A 13,426-nucleotide genomic window follows, 5' to 3' on the forward strand; every position below is an offset into this window, starting at 1 on the left:
AATGCGGCCATGTACAGGTGTGTTAATGGTAAGATCTAAGACTGAATTTGTTTTCTTTCCCTATGTTATTGCAAATCAAATACTCTAAAATTTCACCTAGACAACTCTCCTACAATGTCTGAAATTGTCTCCATTCATAAGAGGACCTCAGGGATATCTGACAATCATCTGCTTCACAAATTTGTATTCAGCAGACCTCAGAAACTTCACTGAATCACAGATTTCTGTGCAAGCTCCTTGGCCAGACTGATCAAACTCCCTCTCCTACTGTCCAACCCTCTTCCTTACTAAACCCATCCCCAGATGTCATCTCTGGCACAGTTTGCTAGAAAGCCTACCCTTGTTTCACTCCCAGAATGAGCATGGAGGAGTAGATAACTGGGAATGCCAGGGTAGAGGAACACAGAGGCTCACAGGCTATTCCAGGCACAAGCACCAGGCTGTGCTCTGACTGACTCAGACTCTTCTGCTTGAAACTGCAGCCAAAGAGAGGGACAAGATGATTTTACCCTTGAAATAAGTAAATATCCTTTCCCCTTTTGAGTGAGCATGAGCCATTAGCTATGTCCTTTCACATACACTTCACTGAGGTAGCTTCCAGTTAATACTTGTGAGGAATATGATGTCTTCATTTTAATTTAGGGTACCTGTACTGTTCAGGTGTGGGCTGAACTTCTGGCTGCCCTTCTCACTGCCTGAAGCTGACAAAATTACGTAAGGTGATTAGCTTCACACAGCCCAACCCAGGGGTCCCTGAACCTCCTGTAAAGGTCATTGTAAGGCTCCCAGACTCAACATTTCAACTTCCCTGTTGTCCTCACTGAGGGCACCCTGGAAGCCTAAATGGTTCCTAGGGCTTTTTTCCAGGAATGATGCCAAGAGAAGAAGATATTTTCCTAAATTGTATTCCCTCCTGAAATCTGCAGAACGTCTTAGTGATAGCTAAGTGGTCAGTATATAACCTTGGTTTCTTTTGAGGTGTTCTGTATGACTATAGAGGAAAGATAGCTGCCCAAGGGGCACAAGAGGAGGAGGTGTATTTATTTATGTAACTCCTGGTTCAGTTGTGTAGCATTAGTATTAAACATGATGTTCTTCCTATTAATCTCTACTGCAGCCAGGGGGCTGGCTCTTCTCAGACAGAGAACCATAGAATCATAGAATCGGCTGGGTTGGAAGGGACCTCAGAGATCATCAAGTCCAACCCTTGATCCACTACCACTGCGGTTCCCAGAGCATGGCACTGAGTGCCACATCCAGTCTCTTTTTAAATATCTCTAGACACGGAGAATCCACTACTTCCCTGGGCAGCCCATTCCAATATCTGATCACCCTCTCTGTAAAGAAATTCTTTCTAATATCCAACCTAAACCTCCCCTGGCACAACTTAAGACCATGCCCTCTTGTCTTGCTGAGAGTTGCCTGGGAAAAGAGACCGACCCCCCCCTGGCTACACCCTCCCTTCAGGGAGTTATAGAGAGTGATGAGGTCTCCCCTGAGCCTCCTCTTCTCCAGGCTGAACAGCCCCAGCTCCCTCAGCCTCTCCTCATAGGGTCTGTGCTCGAGTCCCTTCACCAGCCTGGTTGCCCTCCTTTGGACCTGCTCCAGCACCTCGATCTCCTTCCTGAACTGAGGGGCCCAGAACTGGACACAGGACTCGAGGTGTGGCCTCACCAGCGTTTTTGGGAAACCACCTCTGAATAAGTCAAGGGTCGGGGGAATGTATTTTATGCCACAGGGAGAGAAGAAAAGAACTCTTGGGACAACGGCAAATTGTCTCTGAACTTTCTTAAAGTAGCAAGTGCTACTTGCTAAATGGGGCTTCTGCTGCTGCCAGTGAATCTGATCCTCAGTCCCATCAGATTGGCTGACCCATATCGGCACAGATAAACATGATCAGTGGTTTACTGAGAAAGGCTGTGCAACCAGACTTGTGTTTTAGTATAATTTTGTTTACAAAAGAGCCACAAAAGCAAAAAAGGAAAATTGCACAGGAATATATAAATCAAATTGACTGATAGATTTTGTTAGAGAAACGCTTTTATTTTGATTCAAAATAAGAGTATACATTTTGATTCAGAAAAAGATTATACATTTTAGTGATTCTTAATGAAAGTAAATCAATACCACAAGCTGTGGGACAGACCTTCCAGCAGTTTACATTCCAGCCTGAAGCTGAGGAGGTGGCAAAACTCTACAATTACAGACTTTCCAGGAATCAGCCCTGTATTTCCAGCCACCTCAAAGGAGTTGATCTCAAAAGAACAGCAAGTCCCAAAGAAATAAGCATTTTGTTAGAATTTTTCAGCCATCTCTTATGTTTCTTTGCAGAAGAGTTTCTAAGAGTTTCAACTACCTATTGACTAGTTACATCATCAAGGAAAAGAAACACTCTTTTCTGAAGATATCCTGTGTGCATGGTTATCTTTTACTGACTGCCATTTTCCATATTCCTCTCTGATAAGAAAAGCCATTTTCTGAAATAAAACTGCAGCATAAGAAATGCTGTCTTGATCTTTTTAATAATTCCCTCTTTTAAATGCATTCAGATATTAGTCTCAACTAACAATTTTTGCCTGTGACTGCTGTAGTCAAGTCCTGAGTTGGTCTTATAGTACCTGCCAGATGTGTCACTCTTTAAAAATTATGTCCAAATAATACATGTTAATTGTAGTCCTGATCCTTACTAACATTTGGGCTACAATTTTACAGTTTAACACTTACATGTGTAGAAATACTGGAAAGAGGATGCAGAGAAGCCTGAGCCATGTTTATGTTGCACTTCTGTAAATTAACATGTAGATCTTTAAATGAAGAATGCAATGTCAGGTAAAAATGCTTAATGCATCTCTGAATATCCATTTTAGCTTGGCATTCACATGAAAAGCCACTTAGAATTGTTACGCTTCAGTAATTCCCAATCAACTTACTGACAAAAAGATGGGTTAACAGGTCTAATTGGTCTTTCCATTTCTAATACCAGTAATGCAGTGAACAGATTGTTCATAGTAATAATAATCAGTGCAGTATTTATGGCATATCTCTCAATAAGTTTGTATTAAGATAGTGCAAAAAGTTGCTTTGGAAGGATGTGGGTAGAAAGAAGAGACTTGAAGGCAGTACAAAATTAACTGCAAACTAGTTAAACTGTGTCTTCCTTGTGCTTGGGTAGAAATTTAAGTGAGAGGTTTTTGAGCTACATAAATGCTAAGTTTGCAAAACCTCATTGTGGCTTCAAAAACTTCCCTGAGAGTCTTTCAGTAAATGATTCCTGTGATAGAACACTGTCTGTGTCATAAATTCAACTGAGAATTTTGTTGTTTTATTTCTTTCCTTAATAAAGAAATTGGATTCAAGAATCTTCGCAGATCTAGAATAGTAAATTTCAGCTAAAAGGCTAAGGTCAGACCAGCTCCTTGCATGGAGTCTATTCTCTTCATACCCAAAAACTGTAATGAAAATTCTCAAGCAAGCACAGTAAACTGCAAATAGTGAAATCATATACAATATGATAAAGTGAGAATGTGTAATAGCATATTTGTTGCAGTATACAAGGGTTAATTTCTTTAGACTATCACAGAAATTAGAAAACAAAAAAGCAACCCATCACAGTGCCTCACTTGTTTTCTTAATAGAGCAGAATTTGATGTTGTGAGAAGCAGATCCAAGATGCTCTCTGTTTTGATAAGGGTGTCCACAGCAAAGTTACATAATTTAATCCTTTCTTCTGTTCTTGGAATTTTGCTTTATTTGTTAACTTCAATTATTCTCCTCCCCAATTTCAAATATCCAGTAGCATTTTTCCACTCTTGCTCTTCTCCAGCCTTTATGATTGTGTTTGAATGATCACATTCATTTTTTCCCTGCCTGCACTACCTATATTCTCACTACCACTTTTTTTCAAAGCTGCTTTATATCTTGCCAGCATTCAAACTAATTATCTGTCTCAGCAGGCTGCAGTTACAGCCAGGATGCCTTTATTACTTCATAATATCTTTGGTGCTTCTTGCTTGTTTCTAACTCTCCTTTCATTCATCTGTAAGCACTTAAAATGGCAGAGTTTGTAGGGAGGTAATATACTCTATAAAAAGGATGTTTCTAAGACCATAAACCATTTCTCAGGTCATTTTGACATAATAATACTAAATTTTTTCTTCCCAGAACTATACTTCCTACCTTGTTTTATATGCTGAACAAAATCAGAAAAAATTGAGCTAAGCCACAGCCCTATGTTTCTTCAGTTCCCACTCCAGATAAAATAGCTAATGCCTTGCTGGAAACATAAACACTGAGTAAAAGAACCTCCTGGAAACAAAGAAAATATTCCAGAAAATAGACTCTGAGCAGCAGCTAGGGAAGCGATTGGTGGAAAACGTGTCAGCTACTTTTTAAATAGAGTCCTGGATGCAGAGATGCTGCTGACTGGGATTGGGGAACACAGGTTATAGTTCAAAGGTTTACCCAAAAAAGTAGAAGCAAAGGCAGGGGAAAATTACAGGGAAAGGGTAAATTTAAGGGAAAGGTAGAAAAGATTCACTGTCCACATTTGTACGCTACAGAAATCTCTTCAAAAGCTTTAGGAGCTTTACCAAGGAGAAATTAATCTTTTTTCCATTGATACCAAACATTCCCTACACCAACAAAGTACCAGGACCTGACAGTTTTATACTATGGCATGGTTGTCCTGAGACAAGTGGTTTTATGTCAAAAGGCTCCTCTGATGACTTGGGATCAGAATAAATAAGCTTTGCAGAGATATAATCCCTCCTCTTCTCATTCTCCCCATGATTAAGTAATCCTAATAACATTTAATAAATGCTCATGGTGTATCCCTACATTTAGCTCATCTGTAATCTCTGATGACATAGGAAGAATGCACATGGACCAAATCTGAGCCTCCGTTACTGCTGACCTGTGTAATTCACAGGTGACTTGGTAGCTGATCCCAACTGATCCACAAACACACCAGTGCGTGTCCTCATTCTACGGATGATTGAGTGAGAAAGAGAAGGGGAGAAGGAGACAATATATGATGTCATGGTGCTGCAAGCTTATTTGGGATGGCCAGATTGCACACAAGAGGCACAGCCAATTTCATGTGCTGAACTTGTGTCACTCATGCAGGTTTTGAAGCAAAGTCCTATTATCTCCCGTGCCACGCGACTGAGAGAGGGGATGTTGCTCACAGGCAGGGATGCTGCATATGCATAGCAAAATGGGTTTTCAGAGCATCTCTAGAGATAGAGCCCTCTGCAGCTGATGTACAACATACTTCTAGGAAGAATAAAAGACTCGCAGCCAATACAATAGTTTGAGAAATGACTATATTCAAGATCAAAAGAAGCTGAACTGCATAATGTCAAGGAAGTGAAAGGAAAGAAGAGGTGGGTTACAGAGGACAGGAGAAATAAAGGCTTAATCTTTCAGTAAGACTGAAAATCATATAATGAGCTGGCTCATGAATGCTTCAAGTTTGCAGCACCTTGTAAGCAACACTACTGCTGTCTGCAGTGCAGCAACAGGAGGCTAAGTTGTGCCACCAATGCACAAGTTGCAACTTTCAGAGTAATTTAGCAGGTATTCTGGCATGCATGGTGGGAATGGCTTAAAGTACCTTTCCAACCATCTTATCCTTGCATTCCTTCATCTGCTTTGCCCCAGACTGCCATCCATGCAGCTGCTGAAACAGCAGTCTGAGCCCAACAGCCCCAGCATCTCCCAGAGCCCAGGCTGGGCTCTGTTCTCTCTTCTGTTCTCTCTTCTGCTCCAAAGATGCCATCTTTTGGCCTCATTTTCAGAGTTGACTGTGATTCTGATCACTGTACTGATCTACCAAAAGGACAAATGCCCTGCAATTTCCCAAGAATAGGCTGGTTTAAATCATCTGACATCTTTTGAAATGTTTGGCCACATGACTTGCCTAAATTGACACTTATGCAGGTGTGTGTGTGTGTACAGGGATGAAGGAGGAGGAATTCATGTATTTATGAGAGGATACATTAGTCCACTCCTGAAATGGAACATGAAAACTGATTAAAAATAGAAGACTAATCATCCACCACTAAAAATAACATTTGACTACCTTTTCCTCATGGAGCCATACAGCAGACTAGTCAGAAAGTGTTAGCTGAGCTAAGGGAAACTAGATTAGATATAAGAAAACAGACATAAAAAAAGAGAAATATCCTGATAGAAATAAGATCACAAAAAGTGCCGCACGTGTTTTTTGATAAAATTCTGGGATCAAGAAAAAGATAGCAAAGGGTCTCCTGTTACTGCTTACAAGGGTATTTTACTTTATGAGTGATGGAGGCAGAATGACTCAAAACCCTTGAGGAAAAGAACCCGTAAGGAAAGAATGCAATATCAAGGCAAAAACTGTTGAACATCTAAGGTTTTGAGATAAGGCCAATCAGCAAGAAATTAAAAAAAAAAAAACAGGGATACAAAAGAGGTTGAATTGAATCATACATTTAAACAAATAGGAAAAATACCCCTCTTCTTCACAGACCAGATATTGGTTGAGTGTCATGCAAAACAAGCTTAGCTCAGAAATATTTATTTGACAATTTCTATGCAAAATATAATAAACGCCTTCACCTTCACAATTTAGGATCCTTACCTTTTGCTTTTTGAAATGTGCAAAGAAACAGAAAGTACCTGAAAAAAAAGATAAGAAAGACCTAATCTCATTTTTTTGTAGAAGTAGAGGAGACATTTTCCCTCATGTGCTGTTGCTGGTATTTGGAACATAAGAGCTTCTCCTTCCCCATATGGTTTTAAGGGGAAAACAATCACAGCTTTGGTATCTTTTTTATCAGTCCTCTTTACAATCTTGGAAGAAAGGTTTAGAAGAACAATAGTCTTTGTTTCTAGCAGGGCATAGTTTTGCATGTATCCAGAAGAGCTAATTCAAAGGTGTTTGGATTTGTTCTCCTATTTCTCATAAACAAGATCAATTGAAAAGAAGAACCAAAAGAACAACACGTTCAAGCAGGAAAGAAAATTCATATTTTCCCCATAAATATGAGAGCTTGAAGTATTACAGAAACATCAAAGAAGCTGAAATAGCAACACATGAGAGGGTTTTTCATTCCATGGTGAATGCTGAATATACTAAAACTTTGCAAGGCAAGAAATCAGAGGTAATACTAAAAAGGCTAGTGATCTAGGATGGCTCTTCACAGGTTGCCCAAATATTCCCTTTTGATGTTTTAGAGGGGAAGCTTTCTGTTTTTCACATCAATAATCTTTTAATGTGTATATTCCTCTCTGAAGACCTCCTCAGAAGACCTGCTACAGAAGCTGCAGACCAGCAGGGCTGCCTGAAGTCTAGGGCAATATAATAAACAGGGCTTTAATCCCTTGCAGTACCTGGGGCTTTAAATGAGATTAATTTACACATCTCAAAGATTCCTGTTCATACACAAACAGAAAAAAAAAAAAGCAGTATAAATATATGTGAGCTGGGGAACACATTAACACTTTTTTCCCTCCTGAACCATGCCAGGAGTCAGATGGATTCCTTGCAGACATTGGAAAAAGCTGCAAACCAGCTGATTCTCCATGTAATGTAGCATATCACAGAAGCAGAAGTAGATATCCTCCCAGACCACAGGAATAGCAGAATCTTGGGACAAAGAAGAACATGACACAGCAAAGTTTAAATAGCCTGCAGACTTCAGGAGTGGTATTTGCAACACGTAGAAACTTCTAACCCATTTGTCTCTATGTCTGGTACATACTAAAGACAGTAGATAAAGAGGAATAACGTCTTGAGGAAATAGAAGAAGACATCCTGGGCTTGCATTTTGCAAAATTTTCAGAGCTTAAAGAAAAAAAAGTGAGGTATTTGCCCCATTTCCTTAAGTTTCATTATTTCACCTTTAATTTTGAAATCTGTACAATCTTTTATTCATTTTCTAATAAAATTGTCTGAATTAAGTCAAGCAGCTATTTTGCATTTCAAGTTGGACCTTTAATCTTAAAAAACAAAAGAAAAAGAAAAATCAGAGGAAAATTAGAAATGCAGGTACCATTGCTTCCAACAGAGGGGACAGTACCTGAACCTAAATTAGACTTTAGACTAACCCAGTAATACTGTAATAAATTTACCTCAGTCTAAGAGTAAATATAAAATGCCAGTAACATTTTACATATGCACACACAGAAAAACGTGTTTGGCCATATTTAAAACTAAATGTTGCTACAACAACTAAACCTGTCTTAAATTTGCACTGCAAAAGATTAAAAAAAAGTAATTAAAGATTGCCCAGAGAGGCTGAGGAATACCCATGTTTGGAAGTCCTCAAAACTATCTGAATGTGATTCTGGCCATCCTGCGGTAGATGACCTTACTTGAGCAAGGGGGATGGACAAATGACCTCCAGAGGTGCCCTCCAACCTCAACCCTTCTGTGATTCTGTATATCCCCTGGGCTTCCTCCATTATTCTCATGTCCAGTGTTATTCACCATTTCATATTCTAAAGCCCAGGGTTTCAAACTGTCATCAAAACCTAAAGTCATTTTCAAATTCTCCTAGAATGTCACTTCTGGAATTATCAACTACATGCACATACATATTTTAGAATCACTGTTGGAAATCCTAATCACTAGAAGAAAGCCTTTTAAAAGTGATCTGAACTGAGAATAAACTGGAAACTGAACTGGTCCACAGTACATTTCAACTTTGTACTAAAGCCTAGATTTTAACTGATTAGCTCCAGTATGTTATCAGTAGAAAGCATGGCAGACAGCCAGTGTGCCTTAGATTTAGATTTTTTGCTGGTTTTCGATAGGACTGTGTGGTCATCAGTGTATAAATATTATTCTCCTTGTAAAAAACTTATCCCAGCAATAACTAAGAACAATAATAATATAAAATGTTATCACTTGGAATTCTTTTCCTCTGTGGCCTGGATCCTGCAGGTTTTGAAGATCACAACAAAATTGCTATTTCAGACACACCTGACCAGGCACTTTTTCCACTAATAAATACATTAGAGATTACATGATCCTATTTTTGTAACTTGACATTGAGAAAGACTGTCTGTATTTATCAGGGAGGTTTCCATAACTAGTATCACTAAAATAAATTCTCAAAGAGGGTGATTTCATATTTATAAAATATAACCGTCTTCCAGTTTCCACCAGGGGGCTGAAATAATCACTAATATAGTCAAGCTAAGCACAAACACAAATGCCACCCTACCTCAGCTAGAGAAAGATTAACATGTCAGTGTTCATTAACTCTGTTCTCAAAGGAGCATGTCCATTTTTACTGGCACACAGAGCAGCTAGGATGACAAACAAAATAACGTCCTATGAACACCATCAGGAGTTCACCATACCATATCAAGTAATGTGACAACCAAATCCATGGATTAAAAACCAAGATGCTGCTTGTAAGAATAATTTTTAGCTCATTCTGTAGATCATTGTATTTCCCAATCTGGCACCATGAACCATAAATAATCCTATCATTTATTAATTACATTTTCTAACCTAGTCAAGAAGAATCCTGCAGTGTGAAGCAGCAGATCATGAATAAATGGTTCATTGAAAAGCAACTCTTATTGCCAAGTAGTTGTAAATTAGGATTGTGATAATTACCCACTTTACCCTTTTTAAACAGGTTCCTCTAAAAAGCTCCAGGATGGATGTTTTATTATAACAACTTTGACCTCCATCACACAACAGCACAATTAGCTTTGTGTTATGACAAAGAGATGCTCTGATTAAAAATCTAGTACATTTCCTTATGCTATAAAACATCCAAACAGTAGGTTTGTGTATATTTGTACACATATACCCACACATAGGCACCCAGACATATAACCATAAAATGCTCACCTATTGTATACCAAATACAGCTATAAGAAACCACAATAGGCAGCTGAGCAGCAACAGTGTTGGTGTAGCCAAGGTAGTAGTTTACTAAATAAACTGTGAGAGCATCACCCTTACAGAAGTAACCCATGCATTCCCCCTTGCCCTGCTGATCATATAAGCTGTGATTATTTAGCAAGCAGCAGCCCAATGAGTGAAGATTTACAAGGGGAAGCAGCTGGTGTAGGGGACCTGAAGTCTGCACACCTCGGATGGTTTATTTCAGCCTGGCTCTGCTCTGTTCCCAGAGGCAAAATGCCTGTTAGGGGTCAGAGTGCATTGGGTGAGCTCCCAGTATGCATCTTTCAGTTTAATTTCATCCTAAAAATATCAAATTTTCATGCTAGAAGACTGCTCTGTGATGCAGACAAATGGGTTTCAAACACAGGCTCCTGAGCCAAACTAAAATGTAACTTCTCTGTGCCAGCAAGACAAGATCAAACACCAGTCCAGAAGCAACATAGCCATGCTGGTCCAGACAAAGCTACCAAAATGTCTGCAACACTTCAAACCTGGAACTGGTTCACATACACCAATGTGTGGCTGGATGTGCTTGGCACAGCAATGCTCTGGTGGCAGTGTGACCATGCACTTCCACAAGTGAGCCAAGCCAGCAGTAGAGCTTTAGAAGACTACAGAAGGACAGTGACAAGAGACAACTTAGCTCTTAACAAGCTTTCCTTGGTGACAGTAAAATTCACCACTTTTTCCTCTTCTGTTTCACAATAGCAGTACTGGCTCAACTGGGTTCATTACCGAACAGTCCTAGGTATTACAGCCAGCACAGTATCAAAAAGGTTTCTACCACTGAAAAACCACACAAAGATGAATCAGAAACTCATAAAACAGTGTAAAAAGTTTTGTGCACAGCATAAAATAAACAAATGAATTAAAAAACTATCACTCAAGATCCTCTCAAACCTTATCTCTGTCAATAGTATCATTAGCCTTTCTGCCATGTGGAAGGTCCTCATTTTGGCCTCACCTACGTCTTCTGTTTTCCGTGTCATGTTAGATTCAAACTCAGTCATAGGCACCACTCTTTTCCATGTCTCTCACTGAGGTTTAATAATCTTTTTCCTTGCTTTCCTGGTATTCACTTCAATGATGGGTTTAGTCTGTAACTGTGGTGCCATCAGCCATTTGGAAATTTTGCTGACTCCCCTCTTTCAGTCAGGTCAAACTCATCCCTTTGAAGTATATTTTGCAGTCAGTGGTGAGTTAGTTCTTTCTGAACTAGGCATAACACGATGTGCCCTAAGCAGCAAAAAATTCTGTACATCCAGTGCAGTTGTATCAGCTCTTGAGTTCAAAGCATCTTAGAACATACCCTACTATTTCAATGTGGGTACCAGATGCCTCCACAGGGCTGCACATCTATCCTTACTTCATTGCTATCTACAGCTGCCTCAGAGTCACTTATGCCTCTATTTATTTAATTTTTTAAAATATTGAATTTCCAGTGATTTTTACACTCAAGCTAAAATCTGATGAAATGCAATAGCAAAGGTGGACTTCCTGAGCACATGCCTTCCCTTGGACAGCATTCAGCATGAAAGCCTGAGACACAGACCCCGTCTACTTATACACAAAGGTGGATCTTTACTATAAGGACCATTTGAGTACCCTAGAGCTCAAAAGAATATAAAAAATGTACAAAAGAGGCTTACTGCTTCAAAACTACTCACTGACATAGAAATAATTTTAAAAGCACAAGACATGCTTTTTATAAAGGGTAGATCCTAAGGCAGGTAAAAGAACAATGTGAGGTTGTTTGAAAATACCATCATCTCATCATCTTCCAGCAGACTTTTTTTTTTTTAAAAAAAGGACATTTAACGACTATTTGTCATTGTAGAGTCATGGAAGAAACTACCAGCTCTAAGACTACACATAGCATCACTATTTGCTTCTTTGTATAGCTCAAAGATTTAACACATTGGAAAATGTGGTTTTAGCATGTTTTATTTCTCCCCTCCCTTAGGGATTTTTTTTCAACAAAGACATGAGTCTCAGAATTAGATTGAATGATGCCATTTCAGCTCTCACTTCTTTGGTAGTAATTATAAATGGTTTCATGATACGAAACAGGTGTTCCAGCATGGTCCATTGGGCAGCATGAGGAACATTTTGCTCCCTGATGTCATTGTACATGATGTATTCAATAATTGCTAATTTCTGATGTAGAATACATTTAGATGTTCACTAGGTGGAAATTCAGCTCTTTTGTATGTTTTGGTGAGTATGTTGAACAGGAACTTCTTTATTTTATGAACTGAGTGAGGTTTTCCAAACTCTTGTCAAGTGACACAACACCACACAGGAAGGACTCTTGTCATGGTGAGACAAAGAAGTCCCACGCACTCACCACAAGAAACAGGTGATATCCAGAATGTTTTCATTTATTGAAAACAAACCACTTGATACCAAAACACTACAGCACATCCAAAGATGTCCTGAATGAGTCTGGATGTCTGTCCATAAATATAAATTGAGGGATGCAAGAGGTTTTCAGCCTAAATACATCTCAGCACTGTTTTATGCTATGAGTCACTGCTTGATAAATACAAATTTTCCTTTCTCTCCCAGCAATGGGGTGTCCAATAAATACAAGTCTGGCACAGTCAGAGAGCAGACTGTCCAATGTATCTTATACTATACAGACTATCTCTATATGCTAAAGGGATCAGGTTTCTGGGATGGACCTAAACACATCACTGCTGTTAAATCCAGCTTTACTTCATTGCTGGTAATGACAGGAGTACTGAGATGAAGGCTGAAAGCAATGATAGAAAAAGAAATATTGGGTAGGTATCATCTCAGCAAGAGTAGAAGGAGAGAAGTAACTCTAATTAAAATGTTGTTGATGTTAATTATACAAATGATAAAGAAAGGACTGTTGTCAGCATGAAGAAGCAGCTATAGAAGACAAGAGGAACACAAGGGCAAAGTCAGTGATTACTTCCCTTGAGCAACCATCAGTGCCTGACAAGTGCAGCATTTACCAGGAGTGGTTTGATCACTGTCCTATATCACTGTCTGTCCCCTACTTCTCCAGTGCTGCTATAACTGCCTCCTCCTAGCTTATGATCCTGGTAGGTGACCAAGGAAGTCTGGAAAAGAAGCATGGCAGAAATTCATCAAGTTAGTTATAAAGAGAGCTGAGCAGGTGTCATTACTGAAACAGAATCTATCATCAATTTGGGTCTCGTTATAATCAGGCAATTTGTAGCAGTCTATTCCTGGCTATGAAAATTTTGATGGTACTGTCAGTTTTGAAAGATAAAAAACCCCACAAACTTTCTTGATGTTTTTGTAAGCAACAGACAAAATACATTTACTTAGTTTCATTTAAAAAACACATATTTATATCACGAATTGTGCTGTAAGGAAATAAAATCATTACTATGCTTTACAGTTCAGATAAATGATGGAATACAAATAAATAATTTCTTTGGTCTGGAAGCAATTACTTTCCACATATAAATAGCTGTTCCCTATAAGTAACTAGCCTCTATTGTTTAACACAGCCATCAG

Source organism: Calypte anna, chromosome 1 (genome assembly GCF_003957555.1).
Source record: "Calypte anna isolate BGI_N300 chromosome 1, bCalAnn1_v1.p, whole genome shotgun sequence".
In the NCBI taxonomy this organism is placed as follows: Eukaryota; Metazoa; Chordata; class Aves; order Apodiformes; family Trochilidae; genus Calypte; species Calypte anna.